We start from the raw sequence: 21,263 nt of genomic DNA on the forward strand, positions 1-21,263 counted from the left end.
CGTCGCAGGCACCCCTCGCGTCGCGTGTTTGCCTGCCAGCCTACGTACGTATCCCTCTCCTCTCCTCTCCTCTTGCGGCGACAAAGTTAATTGATTTTCGCCGTGTACTTATTACTTTTCTGCGGCGCGATTGGCGACAGCGGCTCCGTTTACCAACCATTCTCTCTTTTGATTCCTCCCTCGATGCAGTTGCTCGCGGATGTCTAGTGCGCGGCGACACTGAGGATGGACGCGGTGCAGTGGGAGGTGTCCAAGGCGCTAGCCCCTGTTGTTGCTTGATGTTGTTGCGGATGGCAACTTGCTGGGCGGCCAGCATGAAGTTGGGTTCCAACTTGGAGGCCATCAGGGACGAACTGCAGTCGGTGAGGGTCACGCTCGAGATGGCCAGCAGCAAGCATCTCGGTGGCCCCGCCATCGAGGAGGGGCTGCGGAGCCTGCGGGACTCAGTGCACAATGCTGACGACTTGCTGGACGAGCTGGACTACTTCCGCATCCAAGACGGGCTCAAAGGCAAGTACTATGCTCGTCATTTTCATCCTCGCGCTGCTCTATCAGTCGGGATGATGAGGAGGCCAGCGGATGCATGCACAAGCTTGGTAAATTACTCCCTTGCTCATCTTCCCTGCATCCACATGTTGGTCATCAAGATAGTGGCAATGAGCGAGAAACACCAAAGCTTAAGTTTGATTGTATTGTGCTAGACCAGAAGAGCTGATTGAACAAAGATTGAAATACAAAAGGTTTTTTCTTGTATTGGATGATATATGGCAGATTGGTGATCAGGGTGACTGGGGAAGCTTATTGTCAACACTCAGTAAATCACAAGAAAAATGGTTCCATGATTCTCGTCACAACTCGATTTCAAGCAATAGCACAGAAGGTTCAAACAACTGGCCACTCAGTAAAACTGATCGGTTTAGAATCTGAAGAGTTTAGAAAGTTATTCCTTGCATTTGTCTTTGGTGATGAGCAATATTCAAGGGCTAACCAAATTTTGCTTGAGACTGGAGATAAGATAATGGAAAAACTAAAGGGCTCCCCTCTTGCAGCAAAAACAGTTGGTAGATTGCTGAGCAAAGACCTTAGTTTGCGTCATTGGGAAAGGGTCCTAAAATGTAAAGAATGATATTATGCCTGCCTTGAAGCTTAGCTATGACTTTCTTCCTTTCCATCTGCAACAATGTTTTGCCTATTCAGCATTGTTTCCTGAAGATTACCGTTTCAGAAGTGACGGGCTGATCAGTTTGTGGATCGGGCTAGATATTTTGATACCTAGTGGACAAAATCAAACATTTGAAGACATAGGTCTGAGCTATTTAAATGAGTTAGTCATCTATGGATTTTTCAGAGAAGAGGGAACTGATGGTGATCGGTGGTATGTTATGCATGACCTACTGCATGATTTGGCATTGAAGGTTGCATCACATGATTGTCTTAGTTTACGTCTCTCAAATGTTCGATCTGTAGAAATTCAGCCAAGCACCCGTCACTTGTCTATAAGCACAGAGGATCTAGGAGAATATAATGTAGTGTCTGGTGAAAAATTAAAGCGCAAACTGGAAGAATTGAAGACAAGATTGAAGGTTAAAGATTTGCAAACTTTGATGTTATTTGGAGAAGTGGATGAAAATTTTGCAAATATATTTGCTGATTTTTTTTTGGAAGCAAGTGCTCTCCGTGTTCTTCATTTGCCCAACATGCTATGTCCTGTGGAGTCCATGTTACATAACTTTTCAGGACTTGTCCGCTTACAGTACCTATGTCTAGGGACAAAGGACTGGCAGATGCATTTACCACTTAGCATCTCTAAATTTTATCATTTAAGGATCCTAGATCTTAAGTCGTGGTATGGCAGTCGTGATTTTTCCGAAGACATGAGCAACCTTGCCAAATTGTGCCATTTTTATACCAGTTATGATGAGCTTGATATTTATAATGTAGGAAAACTCAAACTCTTACAAGAGTTAAAGGTATTTCGAGTGAACAAAGAATGTGAAGGGTTTGAACCAAAGCAACTAGAGCAATTGACCGAGCTAAGGGAGCTGGGCATCTACAACCTTGAGAAAATACATACAAAAGAAGAAGCAGCTCAAGCAAAACTGATAGAGAAAAACTGCTTGAAGAAATTAACATTAGATTGGGATAGCGAGCAATCTATTGTTGAGCCTGGTGTGGAAGCTGTGGTTCTTGAGGACCTTCAACCACATAGAGACCTTCAAGAGTTGTGCATTAGAGGGCATAGTGGCCCTTGTCCAACATGGCTAGGTGATAAGCTTGCTGTTGAAGATCTTCAATCTCTTTGTCTCGTTGGTGTTTCTTGGAAAGTTCTTCCTTCTGTAGGGAAGATGTGGAATCTTCGTAAACTGGTATTAAAGCATATTGCCACAGTGAAGGAGTTTGTTATAGAGCAAAGCTATTGCAGGCTAATCTGGTTTGAAATGGTTGGCTTGGAAAATTTTGAAAAATGGGTACCATCATGGGACACTGAGCATATGTTTCCACTTTTGCAAGTACTGATTATTAGAGACTGCCCTAAGCTCTTGGAGTTCCCATTTTCTAACCACATTGATTACCGACCAGATCAAGACATAGATTGGTTTCCCAGACTGCAAGAGCTTCAGATACAGTACTGTCCAGAATTATTGTTAGTGCCTCCTATGCCCTTGACAGAAACTCTGTGTTATGTGAGTAGAAGGGGTGTAAAGCTACTAGAGATGTTGCTATACTCAAATTCATCCCATGGAGTAACATTGGATATTGTTGGAAGCGATTATTTGCACAACTTATATCAGGTGTTAGCATTCAATAACTTATCACAGCTTGAGAAGCTGTCACTCGTGAAATGCCCACCTCTAGAGTTGAAGCACCTTGTGATACTAACCTCATTGAAGACATTAATTGCAGAAGGTTCAGATGGTCTGGTTGAGCAATTAGGAAGTCAGGGTGATATTGAATGTCTACCAGCCCCGCCCGTTAGAACTTTCAACACATATGACGAAGGGATGAGTTCGCCCAGATTCTGTGCAAGGGGGGCAATCAACTCAAGATACTCTCAGTTGTTGGATTCGGAGGATTGGGTAAGACGACCCTTGCGAAAGCAGTGTATGATAAGCTTAATATGCAATTTGATTGCACAGCTTTCGTTCCTGTATCTCAGAATCCTGACATGCAGAAAGTTTTCATGCACATTCTCTGTGAACTTCACAAGCAAAACTATTTGGATGACACACGAAAGGATGAAGACCAGCTCGGTCGTGAAATTAAAATTTTTCTTCAGAACAAGAGGTACGCATCACCACTTGGACGTGTTCGGCTTTGATGTAAGTAACTCGTTTAGTCACTTCGATATACTCTGTAGGCTTTTCGAGATGATGTAGTTATGTTAACTCTTTCCAATCTTATCCATAAAAAAATCTTTCCAATCTTATCCATAAAAAAATCTTTCCAATCTTGATTATGTACTGTTCTTGAGCCTTCCTCTACTGTTGCTTTTTGTTGGCAAATTATGGTAAACACTTTATGATAACTGATGATTTATGAAATGCAGTTTGCTGTTATATCATCATATTCAGCTTTATCATCACACTCTCATTGCAGAGCTACCTCACTAACACATGGGATATTTTACCCACATTTGGTGATTTGCCTTTATTTGATCACTTTTACGATGGGCTAGTTTCATCTGACTAATAGCTAGTATTACCCACAATAACTTGCTCATGTTACTTCTTACTAATACTGTTTATTCATTTTATTTTATTTATTACCTCACCGCGTTCTTGATTTTGTTGGCGATTTTTCGTAGGTATCTGATTGTAATTGATGATCTATGGGACACAAAGTCTTGGGATATCATCTCTTCGAGTTTGCCGAGTAATGATTGTACTAGCCGAGTAATTATTACAACTCGTATTAAGAAGATAGCTGAAAAATGTTGTTCCAAGAACAAAGACTTGATATACAATATTATGCCTCTTGGATATGAGAATTCCAAACAGCTGTTTCTAAAGAAATGTTTTAGCTCACAGGACAGTTGCCGTGATGCACTTGCAGAAGTTGATGAAATCTTGAAAACCTGCGGCGGTATACCTTCAGCAATAATAAGTATGGCTTCAGCAAATTTTCCATTTTCTGCTGGAAAAGTAAAGGAGCAACACCAAGAGATAATGAAGTCTTTACATTCTGCGACTAGGGAACTACATTATCTGGAAGAGTTCACAAGGATTCTGTCATGTAGGTACTTTGACCTTCCCAAAACTCTGAGGGACTGCTTGCAGTACTTAGCTGCATCTGCTAAGAACCAAAGAATTCAGAGGGATAATTTGGTTAGGAAATGGATTGTTGAAGGACTTATCCCTAAAGATATGGGTTGCAGTCCTGAGGAAATGGCAGGGCGATACTTTGATGAGCTCATCAACAGGAATATGATTCAATCGATGAAATATGTTCACTGTCTAGGGAAAGAGACCTATGAAGTTACCTATATGATGCTCTATGTTCTTAGACTGTTTTCGCGAAAGGAAGACTTTGCGACCTTTTTGTCCGGGTCCGAGCCACATGTGGAAGTGAGGACCGCACGCTTGTTTATCCAGTGTTCTGATTCAGAACTTCCGATTAGCACAGACCGGGTGAATCTGACCAATGTTCATTCCGTGACTATGCTTGGTCCTGCTAATTCGGTTCCATTCAAGCACTTGAAGAATGTACAATTGTTGGATCTAGATGGTTGCAAGGATTTAGACAACTCTGCTATGGATGATATATGCTTAATGATCAAGCTGAAGTACCTGAGTCTCAAGCAGACGCAAGTCACCACTCTCCCACCGCGAATCGGTAAGCTGCAAAATCTGGAGACTCTGGATGTAAGCCGAACGCAAATCAGCAATCTTCCTCCAGAAATCCGGAAACTGCAAAACCTGGAGACTCTGGATGTAAGGCAGGCACAAGTGAAAGAGCTCCCGAAGGAAGTTCTTCAGCTTCCTAAACTAACACATCTGCATTTTGGTCAAATTGGTTCCTTTGGAGTAAAGTTGCATGTAGGAAGCGACCAGTTGAAGTCAGTGAAGGTGATGGGCATTGTTCATTCCAGAGAATGCTCGGAAAGTGCTATGAAGGAGATTAGCGAGCTGATGGAAGTAAGGGAGCTTGAAGTAGTCATGTATGATGGACGCGATGATGTGGAACGGAATGATAAGCTATTGTCTTCCGTAGGCAAGTGCCGCAATCTTAAATCTCTGACAGTTTATGGTGATTCTAATCCGAGCAACAAACCTCTTCCTGAATCACCCGACTTTCCCCAACTTGAGAAGCTAATGGTGGCAGGACGGTTTGTGAAAGTTCCAGGGTGGATTGCTCAGCTCAGCACTCTTACTCTTCTTGTTATCAAGGTCCGGAAACTAGAGGAGAACGATCTGGTTATAATCGGAGGCCTGCCCTACCTGTGTGTTCTTGAACTAGCACTGGTTGTCCTCCCAAGAAAACAAGTAACCATCACCAGCAGTGCAGGTTTTGCAAGACTTGAGGTCTTCTGTTTCGACTGCCGTGTGCCGTGGATAAGCTTTAAGGAGAAATCTATGCCAAATCTGAAACACCTCAAGCTGAAGCTCTATAGTGGGCCAGGACATATCGTCCCATCAGGTATCTTGTTCCTTGAGGGCCTCAACATGGTCATCCTCCTGTACTCTTCACAATATGCAGCCAGTGCCGGTATCACCAAGATAGTTGCTGGCGTGAGGGGAGATGCTGCCAGCCATGCTAACCTGATCGAGCTTTCCGTCAATGGCAACCAAGAGATTTTCGCGCCCAACAAAAGTGCTGACAGAGGGGCTTCTGGAGCAGAATTTGACACAAGTGTCAACACCGGATCGGAAATTGTACAAGTGGTAGCTTCCGAGTGACTACGTTCTCATGGGTAAGGCTACTGTATACATGTCAGAATTTCTATTTAGTCACCATGTTGAGTATATGCAATGATTCTTTCTGATGTACTTTGCGCCTCCCGTTTTTTGTGTTGACAGGTATGTGGATGGATGTTGGTTGAGCACCGTGGCAACTCCTGTCTTTCTGACAATGATGCGGAGCATTGGTTTTCTTAGAAAATTCACCATGTATTTGGAACTAGAATCTCAAGTCGTCTACATTATATTTGTGTATCCACGCTCTTCTTTTTCCATTTTGAACCCAATAATAATCTGGTTGGTTTACAAAATGCCAGCCTGACAATATGTAATCCTGATGAATTGTTTCATCAGCTTATGTTTATAAACTTTACAATGATGAGTTGTTTTGTAACTGTGACATCTTTTGAACCTATATTCATGTTATATACTCTAAACTTGTCCGATCTCTTAATGTTAGCACTTGCGTCATTCTGAATGCCTTCTGTGAATGTCAAATACTTGACATTTTGCAGCTTTGTTTTTTGAAAACATAGCTTTGTTAAGCTTTGTGTTTTAACTTAAGAGCAATGTTTCTGAGCTACAAACTAGATGCTTTTATGGAAGAAATGAAATACACAAATGATTTTATTTTATTGTTATGTACTCCCTCTGCAAACAAATGTGTAGTGACATAAAACGCCTTGTATTTGTTTACTGGGGGAGTAGCTGTTGCTCATTTGCTACTTTTTGCTACCCTATAAAATTGTGTACATTTGATACCAAGAGTGTCTGTTGCCATTGGAGGTTTGGCTCTGATTAAAGATCCAGTCCCGTATTGGCTGTACTGTACATAGAAACTTCTCAACCAGCTCCAACATTATAACTACAAGCATAGTGGCCGTCCCCGTTCCAAGGCTGTCACCGTGTCGTGTCCACCGGGGAAGACAGTAGGAGCCCCGCATCGCCCTCTCGCGGGCGACACGGGCGCTAACCCTAGCCGCCCCCGAACTCCTCCCCCCCGTCGCCTTCCTCCCCCGCCGCCGCCGGCAAGCGCCGCCGGGCAAAGCCCGCGCGGCGGCGGCGGCGGCGGGCCTCCCGGTTTTCGCCCTCTTGCGCAGCTCGGGCGGTGCGGGGCGCTCGTTCTGCAGGGGGTGTTGGAGACGGCGTGTCGAGCTGACGGAGGCGAGCGGGAGCGTGCGAGCTTGCGGAGGCATGCAGCGACGAGCGCGCGCGCGTCTCGTGGAGGCACGGATCTGGGCGTGTCGCCGGGCGCGCGTGGCTCACGGAGGCGCGGAGGGCGCGGCGAGCTGGCGCCAACGGAGGCGCCGGGCACGGGCGGGTCGCGGTGCCGCACGGCCGGATGCGGGCCACGGGGGCGCCCATCTACAGGGGAGCACGGCGAGCGGTGGATGCGACATGGCGCGGCGGCCAGATCCGGGGCGCAGCGTGTGGAGGTCGCCCCCGCTCGGATTTGCGGCTTGCTGGTCGCGGGTGGCACGCGTGGGGCTCCGAGACGCCTGGATCTAGCGCGTAGGAGGGGAGCTGGGCGGGAAGACTACGGTCAGTGCGGATCTGGGCGTGGTGGCGCGTGGTGACCGCGGCCGGCTCTTGACCGCGGGCGGTGCTGGAGCAGAGGGGCTCCGATCGCGGTTTGGATGCGGGGTGCAGGACCAGTTCTGGTCTCTGCAGGCCCGTCGTTGGGGGAGGCTTGATGGTGGCCCTGCACAGTGATGGCGCGCTTGCTGTGTGTGGGATGCGTGGTCTAGTGGAGGCAAGGGTCGACTTCGGCCTGCTGCGTGGGAGTGGCTGCCCGGGTGAAAGCCTGGCCGGTGCTGGCCGGCCGGCGGCGATGACGCCTGTGGGCGTCGCCATCCTCCTTGGAGGCGTCGTCGGGTATCTCACAGCCGGAGCTCCCGGATCAAGTACTTCGGGTGAAAACCTAGATCCTGCTGCAGGGTCGGGCGGTGGCGTCGTTTTGAACGTCGTTCCCCTCTTTAGGGTGCCGTCTTGAAGACTTTGATCCCTGTGGTGCCTTCCTACGACTGACATGTATGGTGGCTTTTGTGGCAACGATGACGGCGGTGAACAATGCCGGAGGCGTGGCCCTGGCCGTGGTCGTCGGCTCTTCTTCTCCGGCGTGTCCGTAGGAGTGCCTCGACTGTCTGTTTGCTGTGAAGTCGAAGCCGCGGTGGGGGACCGGTGGTATACGATGACACGAGATAGGTTGGTTCGTTCCGTGATCCTCCGTGACGCCACCCCTGTCCAGTTTCCTTAGTAGTTTCACTGCCGGAGTCGGAGCTGCGCTGCCTAGTGTGGTTTGTAAGGAGTGTTGTGCTGTAGCTACTAGGGCTGCTGTTTTTCTTTTTTTGTTTTTTGATCTTCGGATCCTTTGGTCCTAGGACCTTCACCACCTTATTGTTTTCCGTTGCTTTCTGCTATTATCAATGAATGCCAGCAATGCTGGATCTTTCAAAAAAACTACAAGCATAATACATTGTGTTATTCATTTGTATCAATCATCTCAGAATACGTTCCAATCTCCAAAGCATTATGCAGCAGAATATTCATCCAAGCGCAAAATCTCAAAGTTCTATTTGAGTTTTTGGTTGAGAGCTGTCGTATCAAAACGCAAGAAGTTTCCACTCAAAATTGCACAACAAACACCCTGCCTAACATATAAAATGTCTTTGACCTTCGAAAGGTCTCAGCATGGATATCTTGTTCTCTTCTTCTGACCAGGGCAAGAGAAGAATGCCCCCTCAAGTATCAATTTCTTGCCACAATGTTTCACAAAATAGAAAGCAGGATAACTCAAGATGGCAACGGGGACAAAACCCATCGGGTTTTGCTTACCCAAGCCCATCCCCATGAAAAAATCGCAAACCCGTTCCCGTCCCCATCAACGTGCGCGGGGTTAAATTTTTGCCCGTCCCCTAAACCCGTCGGGTTTACAAAACCCACGGGGAACCCATCCCCACGAGCAGTCAATGAAAATAGCAACATCTGAAAGAAAAACAGGAGCATATTACAGCAGTAGGCGACGACTGGGGATCTAGGTTTAGGTTTAGGTGTTGTGTTGTGCGGGAGAGAGAGGTCTGAAGAGCGAGCGACACTGCAGCGACCGAGCAAGGGGTTGGTTTGTACTCCAGGGCCTCGACTCTATGGGGCTCGGCTGCTCGGGCACTGTGGCTTTGGGCCACTTGAGTCAAGATGGATCGGTGTATGCTAAATAACGTATTTTGACGGGTTTTGTCGGGTTTCGGGTTCGGGTAGTACTCAAACGGGTTTAAACCCGCGAAACATGCCGGGTTTTATAATGTATCCACGAGCAGCCCCGCGGGGATGGAAAGTCGCCCATCCCTGTCCCCTAATAGGGTAAAAACCCATGGGGACGCGGATTTCGGGGCCCCGTTGCCATCTTGAAGGATAACTGAGCACTGTCACCAACGGAACTCAAATGGAACTGAAGGAGTAGATTACAAACATATATCACGGAAGTAGTCCCTTGATCTTGCACACAGACTAGAATAACAGGACATAATAATTTTTACAAGACTTACAAGCATATATCTCAAGAAAATTGTGTCTTGATCTTGCACACATGCTAGAATAATAACAGAACAAAATATTTCCTACAAAAATTACTAAACAGATATCAAGGAAACATTTTCTTGATCTTGCACACGGACTAGAATAGCACAACACGATATCCCTTGCAAGACTTACAAGCAGATATCAAGGAAATAGTGTCTTGATCTTGCACACAACAGAATATTTGTTAGAAGAAATAAGCATAAATGAATATAACCCAATAGGTTGGCTTTTGGGTCACTTTCCCAGGTGATACTGATCAACAATTATTCTGGCGCAGTTGCCGTCTTCCCTGGCTGCACTTGCCAGATCTTCTACTAACGACTGGGTAAACTCCCCTGCTTCGTCATGCACTCTGAGATGCACCTCTTTGAGCTCTGCAAGGTTTTCTAAGCCATACAGTCCCTCCAACATGCTGAACCGCAGCTCAAGCCTTTCGAGCTTCGGCAATGCATTCTCTGGAAAGCTTAGCAGCGGAACCGAAGGAGCCAAGAAGCGGAGAAGCTTCAGATTCTCAAATCCACCAGATGGAACTATGATCTCCCCGCTGGAGTGCTCTTTGTTCTCCTCAATAATGGCAGCTGTTTCTGGATCCTGCTCTGCTGCAGTGAGCGAAAATGTGAGCGAGAACAAAGTCTTGAGCTGGCTCAACCGTTGCAAAGCATCAGCAGTGAGCGCCGTCACCGAGAGGGTCAGCTTCGTGAGAGCATCTAGCTCTGTGATCCATCCTGGGAGTTCAACCAGCTTGCCAGACAGTTCGAGAGCATTGAGAAACTTTGGAGTAGAGAGAGCACCTAACGATTTCAGAAACTCAGACGACTCATCATCGATCACCAGGGTGTGGAGAGAATAGCTACCAAGGTACTCAATCGAGGAGCTTAGTTCTCTGAAAAGATCACCACTCGTTTTGATGTTGAGCTTCCTCAAATCTGTCAGATGATGAAAGTCTGCCACTGCACCAGCTGGTCCCTCGACGATCTCAATTCCAGACAATATGCGCAGGGTCTTCATTGTTCCCTTCTTCAAATCTTCAGGAAGCTTCAGTGCCTTGCGTGTTCTTTTGTTCCCACCAAGTATGTTCTCCACTCTTTCAAGCTGGCATATGGTGTTCGGCAGCTCTGTGACATTGGTCTCTCTTACATCAAGAGTCTCCAGATACTGGAGCTTTCCAATTTTCTTGGGAATCTTGTCGATGTCTGTCCTTCGGAGGCTTAGATACTTGAGTAGAAGCATCTTGCATATCTCCTTGGCGTGATGTTGTCTGAAATCCTTGCAACCTTCAAGGTCCAGTACTTGCACAATTCCAAACTTCAATGAATTAGAAGGCAGTTGGGTCAAGCTCCCAAACATGGTCAGAGACCGGACATGAGATAAATTCATGCTCTCCATTGTTTTTTTGTGTTTCAAGTCACCGCCTTGGAGGGACAGCCGGCGGACTTTGTTGCTAGGTGGCGCCATGAGCCAGTGGCCACCGACCACGGTGACGAAGTTTTCCTCACTTGCCTTGGACACGATGTACTCAAGAACCATGTCGTGCACTTGGAAGCTCTTCACCTTGCCGATGCTGCTGTGCTCCACAGCCCGTATAATCTTTCTCCTTACATCTTCTGCACTCAGCCCATTCTTCTCACAGACAAATCCCTCTGCTAGCCATCGCCTCGTCAGCCGCTTCCTGCTGACCCTGCGACCCTTTGGAAATATGCATAGATACAAGGAGCAAGTCCTGATGTCACCAGGCATATCATTGTAGCAGTGATTGAGTATCTTGGTGACTCCGTCCAAGCCAATCGCTTTCCCGGAGTCTGGTATCAGTGCATTGTAAACTTCACTCCACTTAGTTGCCAGCTTGTCTGTGTTGCAGGCAGCATGCCCAGCCATTGTAACTATGGCCAATGGCAGACCCCCGCACATTTGCCAGAGTATTTCTGGAATTTTGTTCTTGGTTTCTTTGCTAATTTCGGACTCGGTCATGAACAAATCTTTAGACTTGTCCTTGTCAAGTACGACCACTTTATGAATGTGATCTCCTTTATTTCTTCCTCACAGACTGGCAACAGCTTGAAACCGCGTGGTAAGTGGTAACTATTACTCTACTGCCTTTCTTACTTTTAGGCAATGAGTTCTTTATCTTCTCCCACATTGATGTAGACCACACATCATCAACTAAGAGCAAGTAACTGCAATGAGAAATAAATATCAAATAAGCTCTTTTACAGGTAAAAATAACTACACGATAGTTCAGTTATGACAAAACGTCAAGTATTAAACTGGCATATCCTTCTTTTTATAACATATATATAAAGTTTTTGCTATCTTGATTAATTGTCCAATGCCATCCACAAGTTTCTTATGGTTATGGTCAAATAACAATTGATTCTTTCCATTTAAACATTTTATTCCTTCCCAACTGATTATGAGAAGGAAAAAAATACATCTCAAATAAGCTCTTTTTACAGTGTAGAGGTAAAAAAAACTACACAATAATTTAGTTATGACAAAAAGTGAAGTATTAAACCGGCATATATACATAAAGCTTTTGCAATCTTCTGGATTAAATGTCCAATGCCACCCCCAAGTTGCTTATGGTTATATGGTCAAAGATCAATTGATTCTTTCCTTCTAAACATTTTATTACTTCCCAACTATTATGTCCTTTTACCCTTAAAAACTATTACATCCTTTTAATAAGATGTACTCCCTCTGTAAAGAAATATAAGAGCATTTAGATCACTACTAGTATGATTTGTAGAGAGAGCACTATCCTTATTGATTCACAACGTTTTTATGTTAGTACTATGCAGCTCTACAATTTAGTGATGAACTAATTAACCAACACACAAACTCAACATGGAAATATGTTGTTGTACCTTTTTCCCTCCAAGTACTCCTCCAAGTGCTGCTTGAGATCTTGTGTTGTCTGGGAGGTGCAGCGGGATGTAAGTGGCGCTGGGTCCCATTAGTCCCACATATGCCATCCACCAAAAAAACGTTATGTGGCATTCGTGGACACCCAGAAAAATTAAACGGCGCAAGTGGATAGCCCAGAAAAGCCCATCGAGCCAGTGGCAGTCCACAACCCCCCCCCCCCTTCGCGTCCTTCCCCAGTCACGTCATGCCCTAGGCTAGGGCGCCGTCGCCGCCATCTCCACCGCACCAGTGGTGCGGCACCACCTCCCGCTTCCAATCCCATGGAGCCGCCGTCGCCGTCGTGTTTCTCGAAGAGGCCGTCGTCCAAGGACATCGCCGGCGACCGAGCCAAGCCTTGCGAGGATGACTCCTCTGCTCTCTCCCCTATCCTGCCGACGCCCTCTTCAGCTCCTGCTCCTCCGCCGCCGTCAAAGAGGATAGCCGGGGACCAAGCCGAGCCCTGCGTGGCTGCTCCCTCCCCGATCCCGGTGATGGCCTCTTCGGCCCCTGCTCCCCCGCCTCCTCCTATTCTACCCCAAGGTATGCAAAATCCCCCCTCCTCCTCTTCTACCCCAAGGGGCCAGGCATGTCTTCTTCAATGGTGATTTTGTTTCAATTTTACTTCATTTAGTCTCAGATTTCGACAGAGATTGAATTTGTCACATCTAGAGGAAGCGCGGCGTCTGATTGTAGATGTCCCTACTCCCTAGCAGCACCCAAATAGTGTCAATATCTTGCTAGCTCATTTCACTAGTATTTTTTATGTTATACTAGTAATTCAGTGTGTTCCTGTGCTTACAACTAGTATCTCCGGAACCATGCACGCATTAGCCATTTTTCCTTGCAGCATGAACAATGTGTGGTGCCACAGTTGGTTGTACCTCTCAAGATTAGATGCGACCTACAGTCAGATAAACAATGCTGTTTTTGCTGTATTCTTAGGCCCGAGGGAATTTCATTGTCTTATGAGCCAGAGAAGGAAGTAGTATGCAGTTCTTTCTTTTGGAGATTCAGAGCCCACTGGTACCTATAAATGCATAAATTGCTCATGCTCTTAGCAATTTATCTCAGTCACCCTGTTCAATTCTTTAATAACCGGTTCATACTTCTAATCTTCATTATTCACGATATACTGCAGAGAAGCAGCAACCTGTCTGTGGTCTCACCACCACAATTACCGGTCAGCGAATACACTCAACCCTATTATGATGCCCTCACTGCTCCTGTATCGTCACCCAACTCACATCTCCTTGTCACCACTGGATGCCAGAATTTCTTTTGGCGTGTTGGTAGCCACACTTGGGTGTAGTGTTCTCCTCACATTGCAAAGCTCAAGCAGATAGTGGTCTTCAAAGGCCAGGTGTGGATGTGTGGATGTGTGGATGTGTGGATGTGAGTAGCTTGCTGACTATTATGTGTGGATGTGTGGATGTGAGTAGCTTGCTGTCCATATATTTCTGGATTATGGGGACCAAGGCAGGGGTGTGTGGTGGTCATTGACTTTATCAAGAGTGTACAGGCAAGTACATTACAGGGTATTTCCATATAGCATTCATTACAGGGTGTGGTGTTCTTCTATTTCCAGATATTAATTGTAAAAATATCAAAGTATATCTTGCTCTGGCGGTCAGAATTAGAATATCGCTATAGGAGTTCGGTGTATGCTAAATTTGTATGTTAATGGTGAAATCTTGTATTGTGTCTGAAGAAAGCAAATAGAACAATTCTACGGTTGCGTCCATTTGTTCTGATTGCTAGTTAAATTTAGCATTTATTGGACATTCAATGCAGATTTGATGGAAGTTGCCATGGGTGATGTCGACGACCAAATGGTGTTGACGATCGACAAGCAAGCTGAAAAGTGGGAAGCCATGGAGCAGGAACAACATGTGTGGAATGCTATCGATGAGGAATAGAAGTAAGTATCTGGCCTTCATGTGTTTCCCCGTGACATTACTTGTATTCTTTGATTTTTTTTGACCCCCTGTGTTTGCGTTACAGATTAGAAAGGCAGAAGGAAAAACGAAGGCATAAGGAGAGAAAGAAAAGCCTGGAAGAGAAGAGGAAAGAGAAGAGAGAAGAGAAGAGGAAGAAGCAAGAGAAGAAGAGGAAAAACCAGGAGGAGGAGGAGGAGGAGTTGCAGGGGAAGAGGAAACATGCTCGTTCAATGAACTGTTCTGAATTTGTTCAAGGAGCTACAACAGAGGGGCTACAGGTCATTTTTCTTGCCAGATTTCTCTATTAAACCTCACTCTATACCACAAATCTGCTTTTATACCTTCTTGAAATTGATATCATGTTCTGAACTTTCTGTGTTTTGTTATCTAGAGACGAGATTCTCCACCTATGACACATAGTCAAAGAGCGACAAGATCACCATTGGTAAGGTCACTGGTGGTGAGCACGTGGAGATCTTCCCTTGGTCTTCTAGCAAGAGTTGCAGCCTCAAAAAGGGGCAGGTCTCCCTCAACGAGGATTGCAAGTTCCCCATTGGAGGAGAGGGCAAATTCGTCCGCGAGATCACCATCTATCTTAGGATCCCCTTCTCCAGTGACTGCTCCATTTGGAGGCTCAAAAATTAATCATCCACATGGTGAGTTGGCTTTGTTTTTTCTCTTTTGTAATTACACTTGTGTGTAGTTACAAGTTTAAAATGTTCTTGTGAGTTGACATTTTATTTGCTTGCCAATTAACAGTCCGCAAGACAAGAAGGCTAACTTCTGCTGTTTGGAGGGATTTCAAACCAATTTATCGTCATAAGATACTTGTCAAAGCTCAGTGCAAGCACTGTCATGAAGTGTTTCAAGCTGGACGAGATGTTGGCACAAGTGGTGTAAGAAGACACTTGGCTGCTTGCGAAAAAAGGTCAGATTTACACCTCTACGTTGAGAAGATGAAGTCCTCGGTTTCATCTCCTGATGCCTCTATGCTTAAGCAATGGAACTTTGATCAAGAAACATCTAGAGATTTGCTTGCCAGAATGATAGTAATGCATGAGTTGCCTTTCTCAATAGTTGAGTACAGTGGTTTTAGAGACTTCGTGAAAAGTTTGAATCCCTTGTTCAAAAATGTTTCTAGAAATACTATTAAAGATGAGTGCATGAAACACTATAATTTGGAGAGGTCGGCGTTCTCTGGACATTTGAAGAAATACAATGGTAGAGTTTCTTTAACAGCGGACATGTGGACATCTAATCAGACTTTGTCCTATCTATGCATCACTTGCCATTTGATCAACAACAAGTGGATTTTGCAAAAGAGGATCTTCAGATTTTTTTATGGTGGAGACTCCACATAACGGAGTAACAATGTTTAATGTCTTATTAAAGAGTTTGCAGGAGTGTAATATTGAGGACAAACTCTTTAGTATGACATTGGATAATGCATCAGTTAATGGTACAATGGTCAATAATCTTAGAAAAAATCTGAACAGCAAGCATATGTTGCCTATTAAAGGTCAATTACTTCATATCCGTTGTGCATGCCATGTGATAAATTTGATTGTCCAAGATGGGTTGACAACGATGAAAGGTGTGATAGATGATATCAGAGAGAGTGTGAAGTACATTAAGAGTTCTCCCTCTCGGTTGGACAAGTTCAAAGAAGTAGTTGCGCAAGTTGGTATCTCTTGCAAACTCCCCTCGGCTGATGTGCCAACACGTTGGAACTCCACCTATATTATGTTGGAGTCAGCGCTCCCCTTTCGAAGAGCCTTTCGTGCTTTGGTGCAAAAGGACCCAGATTATGTGTTTTGCCCATCCTCAGGAGAGTGGAAAAATGCTGATACAGTTTGTGCTATGTTAAAAGTTTTTCACACAGCCACAAATGTACTTTCTGGTTCAAGTTATTCTAACTCAAATTTGTACTTTCATCAAATCTGGAATGTGAGGTTACTGCTGCAGAAGGAAGCTTCAACAAAGGATGAAGTCGTTCAAGCAATGGTTGGAGAGATGCAAAAAAAGTTTGATAAGTATTGAATGGAATCATATTTGCCAAACTGTATTCCTGTGATCCTTGATCCACGATTTAAACTTTGCTTCATCGAGTTTCGACTAAAACAAGCTTTTGGTCCAGATGTAGAAAGACACTTGCTTGCAGTGAAAGAAGTTCTTGACAACCTTTTCGAAGAATATTCTTCACAAATGACGGATGCATTGGATGAGTCAGCACCCCGAAAAAAATTTGATGAGGTTGTGAATGAAGAGAATGATCCGTTGGCGGATTGGGACCAGCACTTGAATAAGAAGCAACGCCAAACTGCTAGTGAGCTTGCCAGATACTTAGAAGAAGACACATTCACTCGCACGGAGGATTTCAACATTCTTCAATGGTGGCATCTTCACTCGTCTAAGTATCCCATCCTTTCTTGTATAGCTCGTGATGTTCTTGCTGTACAAGCTTCCGTCGTATCGTCAGAGTCGGCTTTCAGTACCGGAAAGCGTTTGATCAGCGATTACAGAAGTAGATTGTGCAGCGAGACAGTGGAAGCCTTAATCTGCCTTCAAGATTGGTTTAGATGTAATGATAAGCATGCCAATGCTCCTGATCAAGGTCACTACTATTAACTGAGGTATGTGTGCACTACATAATATTGCTAATCAATTGTTCAATTGTAGCAAGCTTTGGGTAAATTTGGGGAGCATTTGAGTTAAATCTGGTTTCTTTTACGTCCATAGTTTCGAGTTGCGTTCTGAATATAAATTGTGTATGCTGCTAACTTGTATGTATTTATCATCCTTGCAATTATGCTATCAAGATCTGGTCACAATAATACTCATTAAGGACTCTTCTTGGTTAGAATATTAATTTAAGATCATTGCCTATTGTGAATTTGTTGCTAGCTATCTGCATTTTTTAAAGATTGTGGTGCTAGCTATCTGCACTTTTATCCTTGATGGTTTTGCTTCCCTCCTCGACAATATTGATTAACAATCATTTTAGGGAAAGGAAATACACACTGGTGTATGCTTGTGATTTAAGGAACCCTGCTTACTTCTTATCCTTGTTTCTTTTTCATGTAGATAGTACTGTATATCTTATATAACTTATTAATAAACTTGAATGACCGCAGGTTGAGATGTTTCTGGAGAAAAAATCAGTTGAGCCGACCGAAGATGAGGCCAGTCCTGGGACCATTCTGATTCCGATTAATCAAGTGAAAGACCAGTGAACATAGCTTGGTGTACAAAGGTCGCCCGACATAAAGCTGACAGAAGAATGGAAGATGCTCTTAGCTGATAGTTTTATCATTTGGTGCCGTTTTGAGTCTAGGACTCTAGGTGCTTTCTGTTAATTTTGGGATATGAAGGATGGGGAGTGTGTTGCATATTCCTTTTTGTTCACATACATGAGATATTTCTGCTGCTTTGATAGGCGTTTTTAGTTAAGTTGCCGCTGCATGTTCCATTAACAGCGATATCACATACATGAGATATTTCTGTGGATTTTGTTATTCTAGAGGCGACTACTGAATGAAGCTCGAACTCACTAGTGATAATTAGTAGCGATCGTTATGTCAGTGTAGGCTAATATTATCCACTGTTCCAGTGATCCTTTGTATGTCAGCTTATCCAGTCTAAGCTTTGTAAATATATGCGGCAGTATATGGACGCCACATGTCCCGCATGAAAATTAACTGGGCTCCCGTGTAATCCCACATAAAAAATGGTGGCCAGTGCGGGCAGTCCCACAACATCCAGTGGACTGACCATTTACATCCAGTGTACTAATTAACCAACACCTCAGGTGCTGCCACCTCGCTGCTCGCCGTCCTTGCCGCACTTGGGCATGATACTGGCCCATACTGTTCCAATAGCAGCCATGAAGCCTTTCTTCCCAGAGAGGCCGCCGCTGCCTTGCTGCTCATTGTGTTGCAATGTGAGCCACCTGCCGAGTTCCTTCATCTCCTCTTCCACTCCGACGGGCTTCTTTGTGCCAACGAGCGCAAGGGGTGGTGTGCTGGTACTCGGCGGCCTCGAATTTGGGGAGAGCTCCGCCGGACTCGCCCTCCAAGGTCCTGGGGTTCTCCACGCCGTACCTGGTCCGGCGCTCCCCGATCTGCTGCGCCCGGACCTTGAGCTCGGCGATGGCGGAGGCGATGCTGCAGCGGGGCCAGCAGGTCTAGATCTCGTAGGCGCCGGAGACGAGGAAGGCGCAGCAGATATCGCGGCCGGCGGCGGGGTCGTGGGGGAGGTGGTGCGCGAAGTCGTCGACGCAATCCTCGATGTCGTAGGTGACATCGCGGATCTGCTTCATCCAGTCCTTCATCCGGCTGTCGTGGCCCCGGGGGGCGAGGTCGACGAGGAAGGCCTGCATGCTTGCCATCTCGTCGTTGATGTACTGGATGTCGCCGCGCACGCCGCGGATGAGCGCGTACTCGTGCGCCAGCAGCCCGCCCAGCTTGCTCAGCAGCGACTTCATCGTCGCCTCCGACGCGCCCACCACCATCTCCATGGCTGCCTTGAGCGATCTTCCGATGCTGCTGCTGCTGCGGTGGATTTTGGTAGAATGGAGATGGAAGAGATGGATGCGTATGCCAAGCTTAGATCTGACCTTGGGGGATTCCCTCTCGATCGGTGGAGGCGGGTCAGAGAGCACCTCAAAATCCAAAAACAAGTCCTGTCACTTGTCAGGAGGGTTCGTTTTGGTCGTACTATCACGAAGCGCCAAGTTATTTTTCTACACCAGTGCCGGCTGAAATCACTATTCTGACCTTTTAAGCAACGATTAGCAAGATTTGACCTGGTTTAGATTTTCTTTTTTTTTTGGAATCTGACATTTTTGGTACTGCCATCACGCTTGGCGGTAGGGTTTCACATCTTGCCACTGCGGTCAATAACAGTAAGGAGCTGGTCAACATGAACGCACCGTCTTAGGCCGTGCTACGTGGATAAGTGGCTACCGCCAGGGCTCTCGGAAATAGCCCCTCCAAGGTCGGTGACGGTTGGCCCCTGAAGAGGTAAAGCCCACATGGGGCTGCTCAGGGGGCCCACCCGCCACCCAGCCGATATCTTCTTCCTCTCCTTCACGAAAATTTGCTGTAAAAACAAAAATAGAGGAGTTCATCTCTCTGCCCTGAAACCCCTTTTTGCTCTTCTCCACCTTTTATTGGTTTTTGTGAATCTTGGATACAAATCAAAGAGGAAGCTATTCTCCTTCCAACCCTCTAATTAAATCGTGTCAAATCTTCCTATGTCTAATGCAATTTTTAGCACTAGAAGTAAGGTAGGTCCTCGATATGATTCAATTTTTTGCCATGTCGAATATATATTTTACTACTTGTGTAAGCGCATATCCAGTGGCGACCGGCGCGATCTCCGTGCCATTTTTGATCTGCTCCTCCGCTTGCAGGTGCTCCTGGAGGAGCTGGTGTAGGCGGCGGCGGACTGCGCCTCCTGAAACTGCTCCCCCTGCTCCTCCCGCACCTCGTCCATGTAGAAGGCACAGGCCACACCGATGGTCATGGTGCAATGCACCGGCGAGGGTGGCGCGGGCAAGGAGGGTTGCGCCGGGTCGTCTTCCGACGGGTCCTCCATTGGGGCGACGTCGTCCTCCTCCGGCTACCTGTCGTCCTGCCAGCCGGTAGCACTGGCGGCCATCTCATTCTTCTGCTCCAGCGTGAGCCCGTCCCAGGGAGCTGATGTGCACAGGGAAGCCATGGTGGGAGTACTGCGGAGAGGATAAAGGGGTCGGATGCGGATGACTGCGGCAATGCCCGTGGCTTCAGTTTATATAGCAATGGTGGGCGGCAAAGGGACGGGTGGTGCCGGACTAGCCACCTCGGCAACCGTGTGTCATTAATGCCGGTGGCAGACGGACGGATGACGGTCGTGTTATTTGAACGCGGAGTAGTCGCCTGCACAGGGAAGCGGCACGGGCGGCTGTCTCTCGTTTGACGCACCACTTCAATGCCGGCGCCAGTGAGTAGAAGCGTCCCCTCTAGCTGGGCAGGAATGCAGCATTGATGCTCTAGAGCGGCACTGTCGGTGTCAAAACCGGCGGATCTCGGGTAGGGGGTCCCGAACTGTGCGTCTAGGCGGATGGTAACAGGAGACAAGGGACACGATGTTTTTACCCAGGTTCGGGCCCTCTCGATGGAGGTAATACCCTACTCCTACTTGATTAATATTGATGATATGGGTAGTACAATAGTGGATCTACCACGAGATCAAGGAGGCTAAACCCTAAAAGCTAGCCTATGGTATGATTGTTGTTCTCCGTCCTACGGACTAAACCCTCCGGTTATATAGACACCGGAGGGGGCTAGGGTTACACAGAGTCGGTTACAATGGTAGGAGATCTACATATCCGTATCGCCAAGCTTGCCTTCCACGCCAAGGAAAGTCCCTCCCGGACGAGGGACGAAGTCTTCAATCTTGTATCTTCATAGTCGAAGAGTCCGGCTAAAGGTTTAGGCCGGCCATCCGGACACCCCCTAATCCAGGACTCCCTCAGGCGCTGACCATTTCGGGCGAGAAGCGCGCGCGGGCGAGGGAGGCTTTTTTGGTGGGTTAGGGCGGTTAGACGCGGGCTTGAGATCGGTCCGAACGCCCGTAAAGGCCCCCCTTGCCCCGAGAAGTGCGTCCGAACAGCCGTGTGGATGGATACAGGCACACAGTTATACACCTTTGTCTCCGGTTTGCAAGAGAAAGTACGTCCGGACAACCGTGTGGACGGATACAGCCTCGCGTTGAATGGTTTCCGCGGTTCAGACAATGCGGCCCGTACGGATGCAGGCGGTTTGAGGGTCAGTGTTGGAGATGTCCTTATATGCAATGAACTAGATCTTTGACTAGCATATGTGTGGACGAATGTTGGAGATGAATTTTTTGAATGAATGGATAGGTTGTTAGAGGATGAATGTGTATATGTATGGATATGTAGATA

At 46.4% G+C, this 21,263-nt stretch overlaps 3 pseudogenes; 1 reads left to right on the plus strand and 2 right to left on the minus strand.

The window, feature by feature from the left end:
• Positions 1 to 290: 290 nt before the first annotated feature.
• Positions 291 to 5,897, plus strand: LOC147982671 (uncharacterized; annotated as a pseudogene).
• Positions 5,898 to 9,707: 3,810 nt separating this feature from the next.
• The window catches only part of LOC125529887 (disease resistance protein Pik-2 pseudogene), a 257,570-nt pseudogene continuing 246,014 nt past the window's right edge, over positions 9,708 to 21,263 (minus strand).
• On the minus strand, positions 18,119 to 19,034 carry LOC147982672 (disease resistance protein Pik-2 pseudogene; annotated as a pseudogene).

Source organism: Triticum urartu, chromosome 2A (genome assembly GCF_056163025.1).
Source record: "Triticum urartu cultivar PI428250 chromosome 2A, HENAU_Tu73, whole genome shotgun sequence".
Lineage (NCBI taxonomy): Eukaryota > Viridiplantae > Streptophyta > Magnoliopsida > Poales > Poaceae > Triticum > Triticum urartu.